At 37.5% G+C, this 24,351-nt stretch overlaps 1 long non-coding RNA gene across 1 annotated transcript in view; it reads left to right on the plus strand.

Annotated features, from left to right (window-relative positions):
- The first annotated feature begins 676 nt into the window (after positions 1-676).
- LOC133218652 (uncharacterized) overlaps positions 677-24,351 on the plus strand; it is an 89,555-nt gene continuing 65,880 nt past the window's right edge. The window contains exon 1 of the long non-coding RNA XR_009727232.1: positions 677-766. This is a non-coding gene — a long non-coding RNA (uncharacterized LOC133218652). The remainder of the gene's footprint in view (positions 767-24,351) is intronic.

Below are 24,351 nucleotides of genomic sequence, written 5' to 3' on the forward strand. Positions count from 1 at the left end.
TGTCTCTAACTTGGCTTTGCAGCAAACTTGTACTAGCAATCACCAATATGGTATGGTCAGCCTACTTCAGCCACTCCTCACTCTGGTATATAGCCCTTGCAAGGTGAGAATGAAGTTTCTTGGAAGGTATTCATTTCCTGGGTTCTTGTTTGTGCTTGTTAAAAGGCCTCACACTAATTATCAAATGAGTCATGCAATCCTGTTGAATTACAGTATAAGCACCTGTAAAATATTCTGCCAGATAAAAGATTCTCTCAAGCATAACTAAATGTGTCAATGTCAGTCAGCTTTGCCTGTGATAGAGTGAAAATCTTTACATCATGTACAACATTTATTTAAGTGCATCCACAGCTTGTCACTAAATAAACCGCACCCAGGCATAATAAAAGTGCCAGTCTCAGCACCTGTCTCTCAGTTGAAACTTGGAGCTGGTCTCATTAAGGGTAATGAGGTTCAGCTGTTCTGGCAGCGTTACCTTCACCCAGTCGCATGCTCAGCAGCTTTGTGAGTGCATGTGGTTGCTTTTGGTTAGTGTGAGAGTGCAGCCCATGTGGATGCTTTGGGGGTAAGGAGGTCGGTGAAAGGAGCCTAGAAAAGGGTTGCAGAAGTGCTTCTTTCTAATGTGGTAAATTAAAAATTTCCTTCTGTGTTGCTAAGACAGCTTCTTTTCCCTTTTAGGCAAAGCAGCAGAAGTGGACTGAGAACCAACTCGTGTTTTCCAGAGTAAGAGGGACTTGCCACAGTACCTGCAACACTGAGAGTGAGGGTAAGTCAAAGGTCCTTTAAAGTGGTTTACTTCAGTCACTCAAGATTGCTATCTAGAAAGTCAGTATTATGTATAAATGTACTTTGGACTTAGTGTTCACTGGGGGACATATGCTGTCATCCTCTTGATGTCTTTCTCTTACAATATTAGTAATATATGAAGCCTTTTAGGGAAACAGTTTTTATCATTGTTGCCTGCACTTCTCACGAGTGCCCAGCCTATTTTTATTTTTTCTTTCTGGCTGTTTCTGCTTTACTTGGTTTAAGTTATTCAGTACTTGGTTCTGGATGCAAAGGACTCTGAAGCCATATGTCTTCAGTTAAAATGTGTCCATTTGACAATATGTGTCACAAATTTAACAGAAGATTCAGGAAATTCCTGTGTTTGAAAGAAGTGAGGTTAAGTAGTGGTAAAAAAGCCCTTGTTTTATTGAATGTTCTCATAGCCTTTCAAAAATAAGATCATCTCAAAAACCTTAAGCTTGTGTTATTAACAGTAATAAGCTCTGAAAAGTAAAATCTATAATTGAACCAGGCTCACCTGGGGTGATGTTTGAACGATGGTGTGCTAGTGAGGTCTTTCAGTCTGCCACCTTAGTGAAAGTAGGGGAATGAAGATCTGTGTAGCAGCAAAGATGTGAGGGTTATTGATGTGTTAAAAACTATGGAAGCACCCGAGAATAGTCTCATAAGAATTAGGGCTTTTCACTCAGAAAATGTGGCAGGATCGATAGCTAATGAGTGCAGTCCACTTCCAGTCACAAGAACAAGATTGTACGTATATGTTTGGCCCTTTTATTTTAAAACATGTATGGAGATTGCCAAATATTGGGCTTGACATGAGCACGTTCCTTTTTTTAGTGCCTGAATGAAGAATAGGATATGTGAATGGTAAGCCAGGCTTGAAACTACAGCAGAGAAATGAGCCATATAACAAAGATAATACAAATGAGATCTCTAACAGCTAAGTCATTGGCTGGTAAACACAGCTCCTAGTGCTATGCTGACTTCCACATTAACTTTCTGCTTATGTTTCTTTACCTGTAACAGAGAGGGCCAGAACAGAGGAGGAAGACTAGGTCTCTTTTGTACCAGTGTGTTACAGTTTCACCTGTATGTCTAATGGGCTGCCAGTAGCACTGTTGAAATCCTATTTCAGAAAGGCAGAGGCACCTGCTAGGGCAAGGCTTTGACCTGTGTATTTTCCAGTCCCCTGTACACAAGGATAATCTTTAGCAGACAGCCAAATCTTGATAAGTTGTGAAATGCATTAAATATGCAGAAAAGCTTTGCCAACTCTGGTGCCTGAGGCATGGGTTTCATTAAACATATCATCTTCACAACGTGTTTAACTTCTAATTGTTAATGCTAATAATTAAGTCACCCAGATTTTTAATAAGACACATGAACTTAGTTTCCCTGGATCGTGATCTAGTATTGTTTCAGTCAGAACTGAAATCCCCTAACCCCATTAGCTCTGGTATTTGTCTTATCACTAAAAGGAGCAACCATCCTGGGTGGCTATGAATCTGGAATTTGATGTTATGTTATTATATATTATATATATAATGTAATATATAATAACATCTATATATTATAACACATGTTATATATTATTATATATATTATGTTATGATATTATGTTGTTGTTATTATTATTACTCAATGCATATTAGCAGTTTGGATAGCCAAAGCATGAAGAAAAAATATGTTGCATCTCTGTCAATATAAATTTGATTTGCCCTCAGAGATTCTCTAGTTCTGTTGGTTTGGGGGTTTTTTTAAATGCAATACAGTCACCTTGGATCCTGAAGTTGAAGTTACAAAATTTAAAGAAGAGCCCAGTGTCAAACAGTTGCTGTTAATCAGACAGCAGGAAACTTTTAGAAACTTAGAGTTGAATTTTTCTTTCTGCTTGTGTGAGACACCTCCTGTGTTCACGAGGGACAAGTACAACTAATTTTCAGCTGAGCATCACTCTTTAGCAGTTATAGTAATTGGCTTGGCCTATGTGAAGAGCTGGTACACAGCCCAGACAAAGCTTTCTGCACATTCAGTCCTCTCCATAAAGAAATAATAGCTAATTCAGCTGGCATAAATAGACACACATGTATGTGTGTACATAAATAAGAGCATGTATATGCATGCACACTGCACAATCAGTTAAAGAGAAATGATTAAGCTGCCCAACAGAACTAGAGGGAAGAAAAAAATGGAGAGTACACAAATCTGTGGGGAGTTGAGAAGTGACTGCTTGCTTCAGTTTCCTGGGAGACATCCTGACACAGAAACAGAAAAAATCCTGGCTCAAGCTAAGGAATGGATTAGTGGGTGCTATTTGGAGTGCTTTTTCCCACACATAAACTTTCAGAAGTTTGGGGCTTATTTAATTGTCCAACACTTCTGAATAACATCAAGTAGAACTAATTACTTGTTTATATTTACTCATTTTCTAACAATACAGGCTTCACTGGGAAAAGGCTTCTTTCCTCTCAAAACTGACTGTGGGTGAAAATGTCAGAAGTTTGTGGTTTTGTTGTTAGGGGGATTTTTTTAGGGTTCTGGGAACTGAAATGCAGCCTAAAGCTAAAAATGACACACCCATATATGAAGTTTAGATAAAATTGGGCATTCTAAAAATACATGAAGTTGGTCTTACTTCTGGTACTTAGTTACAAGCAATCCTTGTATTTGACAACAAACTGAATCCTGTCTTCGGTGGTGTCCAGTATTAGACTTGGTATCAGTATCACATAATCCTTATATAGTAAAAGTGCAATAACATTCTCTGTCCTGAGTTGTGAAACAAATGAAGACAATTATATCGATACTGAAAAAAATTAGGCTTCACCATAGATGAAGGCAGTAGGCTAAGCAGTAACTGTTAATGCTGTATGATTTCAAATCCAGGATCAAGTATTTTTCTTCCTATCGGTGGGAATTACATACCAAGATATCTATACACATGTTTAATTGCTTCTCCGTTTTTAATTGCTGTTCTAAAGCTATTCTACTGAAATAATTTTTCCTAGATTTATGAGGACACAAGGTTGTGATGATTTGTTCACTAAGCATGAGTGTCTGTGTAATAAGTAAGAAACAGTTGTCTTAGTGGTATAGAATTGGTGTGGCCCCTTTGGGTGTCAAATTTCAGAAAGAATATATTAAAAATAAGTGCAGAGAACTACAAAATTAATTAGAATATAAGGACATGCTGTATCTTCAGAGGTGTCTACTTGGTCTATTAACTTCTTCAAGTGAAGGTTAAGATGTGACTTGTAGTCAAGTGTCTTTGTAGGGAAAAATAACAGATACCTTTTCCAGCTGAATGTAAAAACTATAAAGAAATTCAATGGCAAAAACTGGTGCTATGTAAATTCACAGTAGAGATAAGGCAGTCTCTTACTGGTAAGGTTTATTAATCACTGGAACAACTTCCTAGACATGTAATGGTTTCACCTCCACTTAGGGTATTTAAGGTATGACTGAAGATCTTTCTAAAAGAGAAGCTATAACTCCAACAGAAGTTATGGTCTTGAAGCATAAATTATTGGGTGACGTCCACTGCCCCGTGTTATGCAGGAGGTCAGACTATGCTATCATAATGGTCCTGTTTGGCCTTACTGCCTATGACTAAGTAGCTGCCTGCAGGATTATGTGGAGGTATAAATCTGTCTTGGATGAATATCCCTATTGAACTTGATGAATTGTGTATATATGCTTTATGGATCAGGCTAACAAAATAGCATCCATGAGCACTTGACCAGCACTGTGTGTAGAAAAAAAAGTAGTCTTGTGGATTTTTCTAAAGGCCTCCTGTAGTCAATTGCAACTCCTTAGAAAGGCAATGGTAGGTAAACATCTGCTGTTATCAGCCTAGTGTGTTAAATTCACTGAGCTATCTAGTGAAATCCTAGTAAGGCATATGGCATGTTTACAGCTGTCTACTAAACTATTGAGGGATGATGGGATATGAAAGACAACTTATGATATCAGTAAAAACGCCAGATGTTATATGTTGGCAAATGTAATGAATTAACTGACATTGGTTCCAATTGACTGTTAGTGTAAGAGACTGGATTTGCAGATACTTTAATAATGGGTAACGCATAAATACCCTGGGCTAATGCATAAATCAACTGGGCTATTCTTGTTGTCTAGTAACTTCCAGGAGCCTCGTTTCCTGTGCTATCTAAATAACTAAAAGACCAGAATTTACATAAGCTTTTACAGAATCTACATCCCTGTGCTGTATGCTTAACAGCCTATCTCTTCAGAGTCCCTACACTTGTACACAAAAATTTCCAGTACAAGTGGTGATGCTTCTGAAATCAGAGCTCAGTTGCATCTGCATTTCAATGTAAATAAGGAATACAAGGAATACTGCCTCTTGATGCATGATAGATTTCACCAGCTGAAGTCACAGAGGCTTCTTAAGTGAAAGAAGTGTTGGCTTTGACTGTGACTACTTTATTTGAAAAGGATCTCAAAGGACATCATGCTCTGTTTGAGGTCATACTGACCCGAAAAGTCTAGATGAGTTGCAGAAAAAAACTATTGCACTCTCTGTAAAGACTTCTTAAAGGAGCATGCCAGGTTTGACATCATGGAATTCAAAACAAAATCTGACTCATATTAACTGTAATTAAAGTGTTATTTGTGTCAGCTAAGTACATAATGCCCTTAAAGATCATTATCCTGAGATATGCTAAAGTTGAACTGTCTCTATAGCAAAATCTGAGAGCACATTTTAAAACTTATAAGATCCCACTGAAAATGCATTAAATCCTAGTATCCAACGTATCCTGCTTGTCAAATTCCACTTAAATAAGTATTTATCAAAAAATGTTATAGTCTATCCAGCAGGAATGGTATGCTCTGGTTTATTTTGTGACGTTGTATTTGACAGCTACATGTAGGATGGTCATACAGCCTGCAGTCTTAGAGTGTTCCTCTAAGGGTAGATATAAACAAACTTCCCAAGAAAGCTGGTGTGGCTCCAGCAGTCCCTCTGCAACAGGGTGACATTAGCGAGTGCTGTGTACCCTGTAGGATTTGGTCCTTTTTCTCTGTGGTGCCCGCAAGATGGAACCCATTGTTGGGCAGTGGAGGGGGCAGGTTACCTGTGAAAGCAGGGAGAGCAGCCGTTGCCATTCCTAAGGGCATGCTGTGAGTCATTCTGCTGTATCATTCATGTGGCAGGTAGTCTTTGGTACCTAAGGGCATGGCTGGAGACAACCAAGGTTCAGAGGTAGGCAGGGTTTGTTTTGTGGCTTGAGGATTGCCTTGGTTGCTGGACATGTGCACTGCCTGGATGAGTTCCTGCCAATGCTTACACTGTGCTCAGCATTTCACTGACCATTGCATCATACCTGTGGGTACTCAAGGGTGTGCTTGAGCCATTCTTGTCTTGACTGTTGCAGGTGTGAATAACCCCTAACACGGTTCCCATTGTTACCTGGCTTGGTTTTATAACCAAAGGTATTATTTAGTTCTAAATAAATGCTGGTTCTTTAGGCTGATCTGTAATCCTGAGCTCATATCCATCAAAGCTGAAATCACAGAATCACAGAATCCCAAGGGTTGGAAGGGACCTCAAGAGATCATCTCAATTTATATCACAATTCTGAGTGCATTCCTAGAATACTTTTCTTTGTTTTCCTCCAAGAAATGCCGTGAATTTTCTGTAACTAATTTTAAAGCAATAATTGATGGTGTTCAAATGTTCTTGAAAAGATTAGGAAGAGAGACCAGTTTTTGCAGTAGTTAAGAACATTGGCCAGCCCTTTTTATTGAAAAACACAAAATGTATTCTTGGGCTGGACTGTCACAGGTTCATTTGTTTCATTACGGGATGTGGCATTTGAGAATGGAGACCAGTGCTGCAAAAACTAAGACAGGGGAGATTCAGGCTGGACATGAGGTAAAAATTCTTTACAATGAGTGTTAAAATACTGGCACAAGCTGCCCAGAGAACTGGTGGACACACCATCCCCGGCTGGATGTGGGTCTGGGCAACCTGATTGTGTTGAAGGTGTCTCTGCTTACTGCAGGGGGTTGGAAAAGACCATTGAAGGTCCTTCCCTTCCAACCCCAACCGTTCTATGATTCTATGAACATATTGGTGGCTGTATGTTCTTATAACACTCTCTTGGCACTCAACATTTTCAGTGAAAACTTAAATACTGCATAGTCTCTTTCCTATTTTCTTTTAAAATCCTGGTTAAGCATTGCAAGAATTGTAACAACTTAAAGGATTGAAATTGTATTTGAAAAGATGGGTAATGTGCTTTTAATATCTTTTCATGTAACTAAATAGTTACCTGCAGATAGTGACAAGTGTTCAGAAATGCAAACCAGATTGAGTCAAAGCAGCATTGTGGAATTTGAGTTAATAGAATGACATTTGGCATGAACAAGCTATTTGTAGAAAAAGCAAATATTCAACCTCTCTTTTTCTAGTAACTTTTTATTAAACGCATAGATGGAGAAAACCTTTGCACAGTATATAATCATTCTCAGAAGAGATTGTATCACAAGTGTATCTAATAATGTTTATTGTTGCATTATGCATTTGGAGGACAAATGGTACTTTGTGACGAGTTTCCACAACACCTGGTACAGCAAGACAGGGCAGGTTTGCAATGATGAAATAAATGAAGATGAAAGACATTATTAAAGAAAAAATTACTTGATCAGCAAGTATATGATCCTTTGTACCACACTTAATTGTGTTCATGATCACTTCCTTGCGTGTTTTATAGAGGGATGTGGCAGGGAGGAGGAACAGTTACATTTTCCTCTTCCAAAATGTATTTTGAGTGGGTAATCATACTACCTCTCGTCACTGTCATGCTGCTGCTGCAGTGGGGCTTAGTGCTCACTTTAAAGAAGCAAAGCCAAATGCATGGATTGGTTTAACATCTTTGAAGATAAAGTTCCTGACAAACTAAGGACTGAAACGTAGTACGATCTAGTTTAAGAAGCAATCTGCAGAAACATAGACTTACAGCCACTGAAGCCAAGAGCAGCATGTCAGTTTTATCTCCGCAGAAGGAAGATCAGGCAGCTACTCTTTAGATGTATAAGGTTAATTTTACATTACTGTGGTTATGTAGAAATTTGGTGAGAATAAGATAAAGGTTTGAGCTGCCAATTTAAACAGAGCAGATATCCAAAAGATGTCATTGTTGCTCTAAGTTATTTACTACTTCTTAAAAATAGTTCAACACTGTTTGCTTGATGACTGAGAAGGAATGTTCTCACTCAGCATCCATACCCATGTGTGCAATTCATTTCTAGATTAATGCTTGGAGAAATAAATCTTCTCATTTAAAATCTTCAATGTAAATTAAGCTCAAGTCATGATTAAAAATTTCATATTTGGCAAATATTTTGATGTTGAGTCAGTGTCGCACAACTGAGCAGCAGAAAAAAAAAATCTGCTGCCCACATCTACTTTTTTTTACCTCAAACTTTTTTTTTTTTAAGCGTGAAACTTGTGGCATTCCTATACACCTGGATAATTGGGCTGCATTGTGCCATGAGAACATTGTTTGGATAATTACTGCTTATAAAGCTTTTAGGTGGTAATGACAAATAAACTGTTTGTAAAGAACTTCACCAGACTGCAGGTTCATGCTGAAAGCATGATAAACACAAGGATCATGGTCTTTCTCTTAGATATGTATTTATGTACTTCTTCAAATGTATATTTTTTCATGTATATAAGTGATAATTTTGTTTCTTTTTCTAAACTCAGCTATGTAATCTGATTAGGCACTTTTTCACAAGCTACATATGTTCATCTTTATACTTCAAAATACCAAAGCCTTGCTTGGGTGATTTAGTTTCTTTGGTTTTTCTCTTCAAAATGCTAAAATTCTGTTTGAAAATAAGATATAGATATAATGCTGGAATTATCTGCAAATTCTACTTGTGACACTTAAAAGACAATGGGGTTTATTATGTATTTGTGTAATCAGTGTTTTCAAAACTAAGTTTCTTAACAGCTGGGGAGTGTTGGCTTCTTTCTTTGTCCAGACAGAACATTGTGTGTCTGTATGTCCCAGAAATCATGTTTTCCATCTCTGATATCCCCCTATTTAATAGTTAGCAGTTTTGATTTCTACTAGAACATCTCCTGGCAGTTTCTTAGTCTCCTAATTATTCTTTAGATGAATTTGAGGCTTGTATGAGTATACACTATAAGTAGAAAAGCTATTGCTATGGAAAGCTCTAAGGAAAAGAGGTGAAGGTGGTAATGGATGTAATTTCCAAGAAAAACTTTTGACTATGTAGGATGTGGTGTAAATCTTGCCTGAAAACCTGGAACTGATCATCTGGGAGGTGCCGTATGACCTTCTCAAGTTCCCATTTCTGAGTTTACTACGATGTGGGAGGCAATTTTACTGCAAAATGGAGGCAAATGGTATCCATCCATAACCAGATGACACTGCAGCCACTTAAAGATAATTTTAAAATCTTTGGATGAAATCTGAATACTGTCAATGTGTACAAATGGTGAAGTGCAGGTTTGTTTCATGGGAAAAAAGAAAAAGGCAAGCAGTTTTCCATTAAAAATTATTTATTTTGCTGAGCATAAGGAAATCATAGTGCAAACTACTATAAAAAAACTATGCAAACTTTATCAGGTTTAAATAACAGCTTTTATCTTCCATTGCATGCTTATCTATTGGATATTAATTTTATAGCTTTTGTGTCTAATTAATTGAAATTGTGTAATGTGATAGTATTTACTATGAAATTACCTGTTCTAGTAGAATCATTAAAACAGTTCATGACAATTTTTCTCATCACTTTATAAGCACTTCCCTGGACTGGGAGGCAGAGATTATGTTCTTTCTGAAACAGCTCACAAAGCAACAGCTGAAATGCTTTGTATAATTAGGCCAAATAGAAGTCAACATGGGGAGAGATCTTTCTCATGGCATGTCACTGTTTGTAATCTTGGAGATCAATAACTTGTAACTAAACATGCTGCTGTTTTCGGGCCAGTAATGAGCAATTGCACAGAGCAATTTACTGACAGGTGAAGTAGAAAACATAAGGAACTGGGGTTCAAGCAGCAGAGGAATGAAATTCTTCAAAAGAGCTGGAGAGAAAATACCAATAGTATGTGTCTGAGATCTAATTTTCACAGCAGCAGCAGAAATGTAAGAGGACTAGCATTAAATACTGACATTCTCTATAGAACATGTGTTTACTGATCTGCAATATCCACTCTCCGTTCCCAAGGTTGTATCAATTGTACTTCCAGTATTTCTGCCTGTGTTATTATGCTATAAGACCTTTCAGGGAACGCCACTTCAGTCCCTGCTGGCTTCCCACTTCTGAACTCTGCCTCTGGATAGCTTTTCCTCAGATTCTTTGGTGTCATTTTTATCAGCTGAAGCCTTTTAGCCCTTAAACCTATCCACTATGAGAATGGAAATACTTCCTTTCTTGCAACAGTTCACCGTATCTGCCCTTCAGCATCTTTTTGTAAGGTTAAATATTTCCAAATGGAGAATTCCACTCATTCCTTCCTCATATGCTGTGTTTTCCAGGTCTTGATTATTTCTCATTGTTTTCCTCTGGTCTTTGTAATTGACCTATATAATTCCTATTAACCAGACTTGGTGGCTACAGTGAAGTTAGTCCTTCCCCTGTGGCACCTGTATGATCAATAGAGCAAAAGGACTTTTCTATGTAATTCATGCTTATAACCTGCTGTAACTCCCTGGTTCTTTGCTATAGATTAGCTACTTGTACAGTTGCTATCCTTTAATGATTAAGACATTAATCCTATATCATTACTTGGTTTTCCTTAAGAAGAATACTTAGTCTCGTTCACCTTAGTTGAACAAGAATTAGTTGCATTAGTCACTTATTGACTTACATCTATGATTTTACATCTTTGCTTGTTAAAAATTCAAATTAAATTTGACTATCCAACTTCCAATGCAGTGAGTAGTATCAGAGCCAGTGTGGACTCTTGCAGATTTCTGCTTTGATGCACACTTCTTTCCTGACAGTGAGTGACTGACAGCTGTTCTCTGGATATAATTTTCCAACCACCTTCAAAATCCTTACTAAATTCAGGGTATGACATCTACTGCTTCTTCTCTGTCCACATCACCTGTTATCTAATACAAATCATGTCAAATCAATCCAATTTCCCCCCTTCTGTTACAGGGTTATGTTCAATGTGGATGTGTCAACTGTTTTCTAAAACGTCCAAGTTTTGCTGAATATTGAAGCTAGGCAAGCTGGTATATTTTCTTTCAGAATCCTGTCTTTAACACATCTGTTGATATAACTGAGTACAGCTGCAACAGCATTCATTTTAGAAAGTGTCTAGAAGTTTTACAGCTAATGATATGAATCCTTAGAGTGGAGGAAGTTTTTGACAGCAGCATTCATTTACTGTGACTGTCCTATTGTAAGTCCCTACTGTAAGGACAAAGCGGTTCTTTCAGCCCCTTCCCATGTATAACTTTATGCAAGGGCCTAAACTTGCTGGCACCAGTAGGAGAGTTCAACCTTTCCACGAAGCAACAGGTGTTAGCTACAACTAGGAAGTGTGAAGCAAAACCTAAGTAATAGTTTAATGTGAGTCAGTAAAAGTCGTTTACAACATGGTAGGTTTTGATGATGTTTACAACAAATTTTTAATTGCACAAATAAATCATCCCATCTCAGACTTTGTTTAGGTCTTTCTTCTTTCCTGCCTCTTAGTTTAGTAAAAATAGTCCAGAATGTTAAAACACAAATTAAAACCCTATCAATTTCTGGATGAGTTGCTGTCAGTTTCTAAAATAAAGGGCAAATCAATGACAGGAATTGAAATTAGAGTATAAATGTTGTCTTCCCTGTTAAAAATCCTTTATTAGATTCAAAATATTGAATTCCACAAACAGCTGTAGCATATGTTGTATACAGACAGGCTGACTGTGAATGCTTGTCTAAAAGATTTCCATGTGTTTATATAGAGTGAGGTGGTAGAAGTGCCTGGAAATATATTGCAGGGCTGTAAGAGAAGAATCTAATAACATCATCTAAATGCCCCTACCCTTGGCAAACAGGCATTGTATTATAGATTAAATTTGCTAGAAAGCTTATGTAAATCATGTAATTTTCTTCTTAATTGAAGTGATTTTAAAAATTGTACTGATGTGTGAGAACAACTGGATTCTGTTCAGCTACTGAGAGTATCGTATCAAATAATCTGTTTCATGCTAACTTTAAAAACATCAAGTCTAGGTAATAAAACAGTAAAGGTGCTGCTAGTTATATACATAAGCCTGTTAAAAACTGCCTGAGTAGAATGGCTTAGATCATTTAAGAGAAATGAAATGGATGTTGTCCAAAAAAAAAAAACCCAAAGACATGACAGGCTGTGGGTGAACAGCTACAGCCTATTCCACTACTTGGATATGCTTGTAACTTCCGATCATGCACATTAGGGAGAAGAATTTGGGCCAAATTGTGAGTATTTAACTAGAAAACTGGATATATAGAGGTATGAAAATAACAAAAGAACAGCTGTCAAACTCATTCTGTAAAATATATTGAGAATGAAGACAGAACACTTGAACAAAACCCCTGAATTCTGCATTCATATCCAAGGCTGTTTTTTTTAAAGGACATCTGAGCACAAAGGAAAAATAACATACCTTTAGGAGGAGGGTGATGTCATCACTGCAATTCAGCTATATCAGTGTAGCTGATTCAAATAGCAAGCTTCCAGGATGTAAAGTACACTGTGAGAACAGGCCTACAGGACAGGAAGAAGTCAGGAAGAAATTGGAAATGGAAACCAAAAGTCTGGTATGAAAATGAATTGCACAGACTACTTACTGTAATAGAAGGCAGTCACTGCTTAACTGTAGTAAAATACAGAAGGATTATTACAAATTATTATAGATCTTGAGGGTAGGATGAAAAGGAAGTTGGTTGAAAATGATATATCAACAATTGTAGGAGAGGTCAATTATCCTGGGAAAAAAGAAGAAAAGCCAAGGGGTGAAAAGGATTAGTAAGAAGATGCCTTGTTTTTGTCAACTTATGAGGCTACATAAATCATTTATTTTTGGTCACTTTCATAGAGAATTTAGTAGTCAGTGCTTTAGGGCAAAATGGAAGATTGTTACTTATGATTGGCCTCCTTGTATTCAAAAACCTTCTGAAAATCAGAATGGATCTATGTTTTGATAGCTCTTTCCAAGCTTTTTAACCAAGAAGGCAAAATAGCCCCGAGGAAATGAGAAGAGATTGGCTGTTGCTGATTCAGTACAAAGCAAGGTTTGTGAAGAGCAGTAGCATCTCCTATTAGACCAACCTATTCAGTGTACAGGGATGTCCTATTCTAAGCAATCTGCAAAGTGAGGTTATTCTGTTGGTCCACTTCACCTGCATCCAATGAACTTGAACATGTCACAATGAATCTTCCCTAAAGATTAGCAGCAACTTTTTAAGTGAAAGGAAATTCCACTTGCCAGACTTTTTACAATTTTCCACTTTATTTTCCTGCTTTGGCACACAGTACTAGACATACGGCCTCACAGATAACTTGTCTTGGTGTCCACATGTCTTATGCAAGAGGTTAAGTTTGTCCAAAAAATGTCTAGACAGCACCTGATCATGTCAGCCTTCTGCTGACAGTCATTGACTACTTGGGAATAAAACATGCTATTGTGTTTGTGTTAGGTCCTGTATTTGTAACTTGGTTTTGGAAAACTGGTGCTAGATACCTGTAAAAGCCATTCCTTGTACTAGTAGCATTTATCCCTTCACTATCTTCAAAGTCAATTCCTTGTGAAAGTGGTGCACTAGTATTTCTTTCTGACACATTCCACTACCTTGCAGCTTAACCAGGAGATGGGTTTGTGTGGCATTCACTGAACGCCTTGCTGTTGGCAAGCAAAGAGGATGAATGTTGCATGTATCCTCTGGTTGTTCTAGGGGAGAAAAATCACATACATGCTTAGGAACACTCCAAGTGAACAGCTGAATTGGATTTTTCCTGACAGAGAGGCACATAACAGAACTTCTGAGCTTTTTGTGCTCCCCCCACCAAGTACCTGGCTCTCTCAGGCTCTTGAAAGAAATTTGATAATATTCACAAAGTTTCTCTTTTGCAAGTAGTTTTCTTGCAATCTTCTTAAAGCTATTAAGTTATGTATTTTCTGAAATCATTATTTGAAGATGATATGGTAGTAGTTTTTATTTTTAACATGCAACAGTTGTACAATTTCATGGATCAAAGGTGCATAACCCTTAAAATGACTAGATCAAAGAGAAAGAGAGAAATTAATATGCAGTAAGGATAGTAGTAGTGATGGTAGGGTTTTTATATATGTATAATAATTTTTTCATTATGGGCCACAGACTTTTGAACCTTTTCTATAATGTGACAGTGTAATTGAATAGGTTAAGGGGACTTGCTTGAATGAGGAGGAAATTCACGTTACTGAATGTTAAAAACAAGAGAAATATTCTATGAATCTGCTTTATTGAGTAATTTTAAACTAAGTGTGGATGTTCAAAACTTATAACACCTACCTTGTGTGTCCTTTTGAGCTGGCTGAATACAGAACAGCCCTACCGGATTAGGTTAATGGTCCTTCTGAGCTAATATGTTGCCTTTGACAGCAGCCAGCAGCACATATTGAGGCAAGGAATATAAAATAGGGCAAACATATAATGATCCTTCTACAATTTGTTGGCAATCTATAGTCTTAAGACTAAGGCTTCATTTGCACCAATGTTTTTAATAGCCTTTAGGGTTGTGGTTTTTTTTTTTTTCTATGAGCTTGTATAAATGATGTAGAAGGTAATGCTCATTTGTTTCTCTCGGCAATAAATGCTTCCAATGGTATTGTTTTGCAGCTTTAGTTTCATAGCGTGAAAAAGGTGCTTCTTTATTTATTTATTCCCCCCCCCCCCCCGAGTTTACCACTCAGTATTTTCATGGCTAACTCCTGGTAGATGGGGGCAAACGTTATCCACCCCTTCAATATTTGAGTCCAACTACATCCATGGCACTCTTACTGTTGTTCCACCAGAGTCCTAAATTGTTTAATCTCTCTTGACATGGAAACTGTTATGGATTTCTCAGATAATCCTCACTGCTCTTTTCTAATCTTTTCCCCACTTCTAAGGTCAGGTGACAGTAACTACACAAAGTACCAGGAGTGACTGAACCATAGATTAGCATAGCAATGTGAAAGCGTTTTCTGTTTAGGCTCATTACACTTCTAATCATGCTTTCACATCCTTTTGCCTTCTTGGGCACTGCTGAGCATCAAGGTGCATTTTCCACACAACTATCTGCATAAAATCCAATGTAATTTTCATGTTATAGCTAATTAAGCAATGATGAATTATAATGTGGTTAGGGTTATTTTCCTTGCATATGCAATTCTGCGTTGAATTTCACTTACAACTTTATTGCTTGAGATAATGAAATTCTTCTGCATTTTTTCAGTTCTTTTGTAGAGTAACTTTTCTCACTATTGAATATTTTATTTTTATTTTCCTGAGAATATTTTGCGTAGCTCTTCTGGCAGTTCTGCTTCCTTTAGAGCCCTTATTGATTCTTTCAGTTTCAAGAATACTGTGAGATGATGCTTTGATATGTCACTTGCTCAATACCGTCTTCAGATAGATTTTGATGGTAGGATGTCCCTGTGAAAAGTGTTCTCAGCTCTTGTGTATTACATGAGTGTGTTAACTACTCTTTCATTATTATTTCAACCACTTGGAAATATGCCAAAGATTAGGGCTTCTTTTCTGGATATTTCTGGGTCATCTCTGGAGCCTTCCTGGAAACTGGTGCCCCACTGCTGCCTCTGGATTTAAGTGACAGGTGAGAACCAACAGGGTGTTGATGGTGTACCATCAGTATTATTTAAGTATTGAATCTTACCTCAGTAATTTAATTCAGCATAAAGGATATAAGCATTTAAGCTTCTTTTGCAAGGTAGAATGCAATGGTGTAAAACTACAACTATGTGGGATTTCCAGCCTTCTTACCTTACTTGTGTTAACCCTTTCCATTCACTGGTGGGTTTTGCTACAGATTTTTGCATGCTGGTATTCATACAAGCTGAAGCGCAGAACATTAAAGACCCCCTCAAAGCCATACAGGATGATGTTGGCTGTCTGAGAACCAGTATGTTGTGCAGACAACAGAGGCAAGCCTTGATGTTCAGAGTAGGAATAAACTGGAAGAATGGAGACATGGAGTCTAGTAAAATCTTTATTGCTATGGGAATAGCTTTTTTTAAAAGTCACCTGAATAGGAAAGTTCATGCTTTCAGACAGCACATGTATTTTAGCTTCTTGCTTATAGAACTTAAAGCATAGGTCTTAAAATATAGAACTTGCTTATAGAACTTAAAGCATGAGGGCTTTTTTTTTTTAATCTCAGGAACATGATTTATCTCATCCTTGGATTTTTTTTAGCATTTTCACATTCAAAGTTGCTCATGCTCACCCTTCAAGTAATCCTTCCTGGGGTTCACTAAGAAATCTCTCTGCTTTATTTCTTTCTTGACACAAGTTTTCAAATGTTGAAGTCTTACAGGCAAACTCAGATGTCACTTCAAAGCGCTGTAAAAAGGATCACTAAAATGATCACTACATTTTACCACTCTGTTAAGTGTTCAGTAGCAGAATAATACTTCCCCTGTGAGCGCCTGGAATTTAAATTGTTGTTCTTAGGATGTAAGTGAATTTTTGGCACATGGAACTCCATTTTATGTTTGTTACCTCCAAGAAAAGTGAAATTAGAAAGTCACCACCTTCATTAAGCTACAATTTCTTTAATTTGCCTGTCAGCACATATACCTGCATTATATTAACCAATGTCAATTTTTCATGGTTTCTACAGACAGTTTAACCAGTTAAATTAATTGGCAAATAATGTCTCACCTGTGTTAGTGTTTACTTGTAACTATTGTGTATCTTGTACCATTTGGTAGCATGAAGTTAATGAGACTCCTAAGAGTCATCTTAATATGACTTGTGAAAGTGGAAACTTAGCAGCATTTGTTTTGGGTTTTTTTTCATCCTAGATTTTGCAGTGGGAAAAAATGGCTTTGAGCTATGGCTTTTTGGCAAGGCAGGATTCCTCCCTAATATAGATGTAACTCAATCTGAACTTGGGGTGGGGGGAAGTTGCATTTGCAAATTCAGGTTAGGTGATGGCTCTTTGCTGTCAAGCTGGCACAGGAGTGTTGTAGGACTGGCTGCAGACAGCAGCTCCTGACATGCATGGGACAAACAGACCCTCCCTTCTTTGCTGCTCTGTTTTCTGAGCCACTAAGACTTGCCAGGAGGTTGAAGGCTGGTGGTATGCAGTCATCACAGTCACAGTAAGAGTGGTGGATTAGCCAGCCTTTCCAAAGACTGAGCCACAACAGTGCCCTGGGCACGTGCTGGTCATCTCATGAGAAAGTTTTTGCGCAGAGCATGAAATGTTGCTTGTGAAATAACCCAGCTTTGGGTTTGGGATGTCCTTACCCCTTCCGCCACCCAACCCCCCTCCCCCATATAATTTTATTTTCCACTCTCAGGTTAAGATCTGTGCACTGTAAAAATTAAAAGGCCATGGCACTGAATGTCTAGTCAAAGTCCATGGTATAGAGTGTAAGTTTGGCTATTGGGTTTCTGTGGAAAACCCACTTAAGAGATGTCAAAAAGTAGAAAGAAATTTCTAGGAGGGAGAATTTTTTTTTCTTGTTTCATTAAATCTGATTCTGTGATTAAAAACATTTGTAGTTGAGAAATGGAAGGGGAGATACCTTCCCCTGCTTTGTTTTTTGTTTTGGTTTGGTTTTGGTTGGTTTTTTTCTTCCTATTAGATTAGCTCTGTTGGAAGTGAGTCTATGTGCCAGGAGACTTTTTGCCTATTGCTTTAAGGGAGTAAGTTGATCTGCTTGAATTTGGCCATCAAAATGGCTGCAAATGTCATGAGATTTAGGAAAATGGGGGGGGGCGGAAGGCTTAACAAAGAGCAGAGCTGTGACATACATCAAGATTGTCTGGAGACGTGGTGCTGCATGGTGGATCCAAGCTTCCAGAAAAGCTGAAAAACACCTTCTGTTAATTTCCCAGGTGCCCAACTTTAAAGGTGCTGAGACTTGCACTGCCTGTAGCTTAGTTACCTGTTAAGTCTGTTTCACTGCAACCTCTGTGGGTGTTCATTGTATTGCATCAGGTTCTTTAGCAAGATACTTACCCTAGTAACAAAGATTTATTGTTTTATCTGTACAGCCATGCAAATACTAGAAAACTGCTTGCAACAGCTCTGCTGACTGGTAGTAGTGATGCTGCTTTTCTCAGAAGTTTTGAGTAATCCAAAGCAGGAACAGAAACAATGTAGTAGTATGTATTCAGCACACTTAAACAAATAAACAAACGTATAGGTAACAGATGGGTTTTGTTTGCAAACTACTTGAGGAGCTGTAAACAGGAAGCACACAAAAAATGAGCCTCTCTAGAAGAGATTAATATAATGAAAGAAATTATTGAAAGACAATGTGATATGCTTTGATAGTTAATAATAAAAGATAGGATGGTATCTCCAACATATAAGGTACAAGCTGAAATCTGCCTTGTAAGGTTGACATTCGGGAACTAAATAATTTTCAGCTAAAAGAAAGTTTGAGCCATCTTTATCTCAGTTGAGATCTATTGTTGAGCATTCAACTGGAGAGAAGGTACATAGAGCCCTTTTCTTCCTCTTCCATCCTCAGACTGTAAAAGACTAAAATAATCTCCCCTGTGGAAATGTGTAGAGAACAGGAAGCTGTTGGTATTTTCCTTACTTCCCCTTCTTGAGGTCCCAGGGGAAAGCATACTCTACAGAAATAAGGCTCTTCAGTTCTGGCAGATACCCTCCTGCCTCTCTCCTGAGCACTTAAGCTCCTGTGGGCTGTATTTGGTCCCATAATGAATTCAAAGGTAAAATCAAAGTACATCAGGCATAATGTTTCCTTTAACATACTTAGAAACACCTACTTCATGTGATGTAGCCAGCATCCCTACTCTTGCTTTATGCTTCTGTAAGTCAGAATTGTGCATTTCAAATTTAAAAAATTTAGTTTTACCTCAGCTGTAAAAGTTAAGATGATGATAAATGATAATTCCTTCCTGCCTGGGATTCTGGGAAACCCAAAGTGCTCTTCAGTATGCAGATTGTTGAATAACTATTACAGTACTTTCATATGTATATCTATGTGTGTATCAGTATATATATACATTTATCAGTATTTCAGAGATAGCCCTATAGCTAATCAGCAGCAATATTTCCAGTTGCATAGTCCTTTTTTTGTTTTGGCCATATTACTGTCATTTTGCTAGCAAGCAGTCTACATTTTAAAAAATTCTTCTAGTTCAGCCCATGTGTGCATATGTACAGTTCTCAGTCAGCAGTTGGTTGTGAGTTACTCAAGTTCAGAGTGAGTTTAGACGTTAAGATGAAAATACTGCCTGTAAAATAGAAGAATTAACCTCTGCCACCTACGTCATTACTTTCTATGTCTGTTCAGTTTTGAAAAAATATTTTGTAGCATTGTCTGAGTCTCAGAAGTTAGTGCTTTTTTTGTACTGCTTAATATATAATTTGTGTAAAAATTATTTGGGCTAAAAACTGTTTGTCTTATTGGTGTCAACCTAAGCTGCTACTTGGACCATCTAGAAGCTATAAACACTCCCGTTTGAATTAATTGAGTGCAGCTGAAGGTACAACTTGATCCAGTGATGGGCATGCTGAAGATGTACAATGTCACACAAATGAAAGTTTATGTACACACAGATGTAAGGTACTTCCGTATTGTTTGTACTTAATGCTATGCTCTGATCTGAATAAAGTCCCCAGCTCTTATGTAGACATCAGCTATAAGTTCAAAGCAGCAATGACTGCTTTGAATGTAGCACTTGGCATATGAGAACTTTATGCTATGTCTGCTCTTGAATGTTACCAGCTCTCAGGGCACCACCCGAAGGAAGTAGTATGAGCTTAGGAGACTGGACAAGCTACCCTAGAGTACGTGGGGAGAAACCATATTGTGGTGAAAGATTAACCTTCTTTACAGTGGCTGTATTTGTCATCAGAAGGGGAGAAAACTGAACAATAAGTGAAAGATTTTACTTCAGTCTGAATCACACTTCCATGTGCGTTATCCTCTGTTACCTGGGTGATACTTAGGTCCTTACAAATAGTTGAATGATTGAAGGCTAATTTTATACTAAAAAAGTCCTAAGTTTTCTGGGAGCCCCCCACAAACATAATGACAGGAAATATAATTTCATAAGCAAGTTAACTGATATTCTATCTAGAATTCAGATTCATTTTACCTGTAGCATGATATGCCAAGAAGGCGCTGAATTAAAGGAAACATAGCATGGAGTGATGTAAAATATCTTGTCCCTACTCGCATAGGTCAGACAACAAGACCCTGGTTAAACAGTGTTTTAACTGAACAAGTACAAATCCCATGTATTTCAACAGGAAAATCAGAACTTGGTTTTGTGTTCTTCAATGAAGATAGGGAGTCCAAACCTACTGTGAGAGAAGGCCAAAACAAGAGTTTTTTGTTGTTTGTTGCTGTTTTTTTGATTTTTTTTTGTTTATTGGTGGGCAGAGGAATTAATTGGAATAATGCAACCTCAAATGCTCAGAAGTATGGCCATGTATTACTGTGTCAAATGTTTTCACCATACAATAATGGTAAAGGTCTGAAAACTAATAAAAAATAACTTGAGGATAAAGTAAAAAAAAAAGGCATCTCGCAACCACAATTTGCTCATTGCCAAATTGTCCTGGGGCGCGTGATGCAAAAATCATATGTGAGTCTGTTGGGAGGATCTTAGAGACTTCTGCATTCATAAGTAGTGCAATACAGTTCCATGGCAAAACTTATCTTTGGTATTTTAGCTTATTAGCACTCAGCATTTATGCATGTGTGACTATAATGTTCAATCCTACCAGTGGTAGAGAGGTCAAAGTGTTCTAAGAAAGTAGCTGTGTTTAAAGCAGACTAAACCTATGGTTAACACAAGAAACAAAACAGAGCTGAAGACCCATTAGATACCTGGTATCTGAGGATGGGAAATGAGGAGGCAGCTGGACCAGTTTCAGAAATGTACTGGCACCTCCTTCCTGCAAAATATCCTGCTTCACAGCTGGCTGATAAACATGTGAAAAAATATTGTTATTGGCCAATGAATGTGAACAGTCAAAAGCTCATTCTGAGTTAATTTCAGTTATAAGTCTCTTTCCTACACAAGCATGTATAACATCAAAGCTCCACAGAGGCCCTTTGCTTTGGGCAAGGGAGAAGAATCCATCTCCCTTTTGTACCACAGCTTCTGTCATCTTGTCATGCTCCCCTGGGACAGGGCCTGTGGTGAGATCGAATCAGGCAAAAGAATAACAGGTAAAGAGGATAAGCTGTTGATAGGATAAACCTTCCTCCCAGCCTGCAGCCCTGGGATGCCCCACTCTTGTGCCAAGAATTTAATACTTGGATGCTTCTTAGAGTTGGCACAGTGAAGTCTTCAAGTGTCATACCTGGTTGTTAGCTGTCATATACTTCTGTAATACAGCAAGTAACCACAATTACTAAGCAGATAAGCTAAGAAAAACCTGATTTGAAAACAGAAAAGCACAAAAGCTGGTTTTAGCAGGTTACTTAGGTATGTGCATAGATCCAAAAGAATTGGTTTTGCAGAAATTTTCTTCAAATGATAATATTTATGGCATATGAAGTTTGATTGTTCAAGGCAACAAGGGTCCATTCTGACTGTCTATGCCAGCCTCTTACATAAGGCACAACACAGCTTTGCAAAAATCACTGCAACTTCTCTCGCCTGCAGTTGAGACCGCACATTTAGAGTATTAGACAGTGTGGAACCCTGACCCCACTGAAATCTTCAGAAATAACATCTTTATAGTCTTTGCCTTTGTAAAGGCAGAGCTTTTTTGGAGAGGTTTAGGGAACTCAACAGAAATTAAGGCATTGAAGGCTCCTGGCTCTTTGAAACTTTAATCTTCCAGTCTCACATGTGGGATATACATGATTATGTCATTCATTTAATGGTTCCTGTAATAATTTCCCTGTAGAAAAATGATCTTATTTTCCAATAGAAAAAAAATCAAGCTACATTTTATATTTTTATAAGCTCTTGTTGGAGCCTTCAATTGTCAGATGCTTTCACTGAGTATAAGGCATTGGAAGTACTGACCAAGCTTCCTTACAAAGCTTGGGTCATCCTCTCAGAAATCACAGTACCAAGGCAACATGCAAGACAGCTGCAACTTTTCTCATGCTTTCCTAAGAAAAGCTGTCTATCACTTCTGTTCTATATGATACCAAGCCCTAGTACAGTCCAAACCAAGTAGTAATTGCATGGTTCATAAAACAAGCAAGAATGAAGAAACATCAGGGTATAAGGCAAAAAAGAGGTAAAGATATCCAAGCAACTTGGTTGTATCTAACCATTTAAGGTTCTGGAATTCACTTAAACTGAAGTAAATTTGCTATAGTGTACTCATGGGTCCCCATTAGTGTGTTGTGACATATAAAAACCCTGAGTATCTTCTTTCTGTGCCCATGAGTACCGCATGTCTCCTTGATCAACTATTTTAGTTCCATTAAAACATTTTAACTTCACTTGGGGGGAATCTTGATTGCATGGTGTCTTTCTACAGCTATCAAATCACTGAGATCTTATCTGTTTCAAGGTTATAATACCTGACAGTGAATATGCAAAGTGTTTAAGTACTGATAGTTGCAATAAGCATAAATTGGGTCTGAGAAAAAGTGATGCTCTGCTGGTAAAACCCTGAGTTGTTATATAGAATTTTCCTAATAGGTCTGGGTGATCATGTCATGGTATCAGCAGCATCTCACTTGAAGGCAGGCAATAACATTATTAAAATAATATGATTTACAGTTACTCTCCAATTGCTGTAATCACAATTTTTCTTCCCAGAGTAAGATAAACTCTAATTTTAAATCTTTTTATAAAAAACTTTTATATTTATAAATATTTTTTTATACTTCCTCTTCCCGGCATCTGTTCAGAAATAGCTGTTCCACTTCATAAAGCAATATTGCTTCAAAGTACCAGTTTATTGTACATAATCTGCTAAGAAAACTAATTGTTTTACAATAGCATCTACCCTTTTATCGTATAGGGAAAACACCTTTATATTTATTAAGGATATGATTCTTGTTGAGACTGGCAAATGCTTTGTTTGTCAGAAGTAGGGGAAAAAAGAGGTGTGACACCATGATGCAACTGGAGATAATGCAAAAATATCCTGACTGCAATGCAGACTTCAAGGTTACGTGGGGGTGTATGTGTGTACATTCAAACATGCATGTGCAAAGTTGTTAATTTATGCATACAATAAGGTGAAGTCAGTAGAAGTTGTCAACACCCAGCAGTGTCCTCAAGAAACTGTGCCATGGTAAATAAAAAAAAAAAGGTGAAATTGTTTTGTTTTAATAAAAATTTTAGTTCTTTAATTGCCACTGAGCTCTCCATGTATATTTCTCATTTTTATTGAATTGTGCCCAGTAATACAGGGTGGTTCTGAGAATACAGGTTTACTAGAACTACAGTATAGTCTAAAACAATTGCCAACAAATTGACACAAATGACTGTGTAAGCTCAACTATAGGGTACAACTCAGAATAAATCATTTGTTTGATTGTAGAATGTAGTCTATTCAGAAAAATGTGAGTTGTAGTTTTCCAGTATAAAATAGTCTTTTTAGTGACCCATTAGTTTCTATGAGTTTAAATGGACACTTCTACAGCTGTGTTTTTCTAATAAAATTATAAGTATAACCTAAAAGAGGCCATTTCCCTGAACACAGGTTATTGGCTCTTTAAGTGTGAGGGATGCATAGCAGAAAATAACTGACACACTTTTCTGCTGTAGGGTAGTTGTAATTGATGTGGGTCTTATACATTTCTACTCTATCTAAAAATGAATAGGCTAAAATTTTTCTGGGCATTGAATTAATAAATTACGTGGGTTCTCTAGCACAGTGAGTTTGGCCCAAGGAGAATGACAACCACATACTTACTTTGTTGTTAGCCTAATGCAAAAGCTACACACAAAATAATGGCTATAAATTGCCAATACTCCACTAAGACTGTCTTTCTTTATTACTGGAACACAGCTGATAACTGGCTACTGTGTTTATATAAAAAGCATCCAAAAAATAACATTTAGAAACAAAATTCTCAATTTACCGTGGAAAGATTGAGATGCAAATATGAGAATATTTTAATATAGCACATCACTGACTGCCCAAGAATCAGTTACAAGGAAGAGAGGATAATCTGTTGCAGTACCTTATTAGTCAAGGTGTTTTTCAAATTGCCTTCCAGTTATTCCTGCAGGTAGGATATTTGAGGACCTGGTAGTGTAACAGAAGGACTGGTGTTGGACCACTGCTTGCATGTGTTGAGGCAACTCCTCTGCTCACTTGTGAGGCTATTGGCATGCTCTGTCTTCTAGTTAAAAAACAAAACCAAAACCCAAACAAAACCCCAA

Source organism: Neopsephotus bourkii, unplaced genomic scaffold (assembly GCF_033783945.1).
Source record: "Neopsephotus bourkii isolate Nb327-2 ecotype Australia unplaced genomic scaffold, CSIRO-AGI_Nbou_v1 NB_1279, whole genome shotgun sequence".
Taxonomy (NCBI): Eukaryota; Metazoa; Chordata; class Aves; order Psittaciformes; family Psittacidae; genus Neopsephotus; species Neopsephotus bourkii.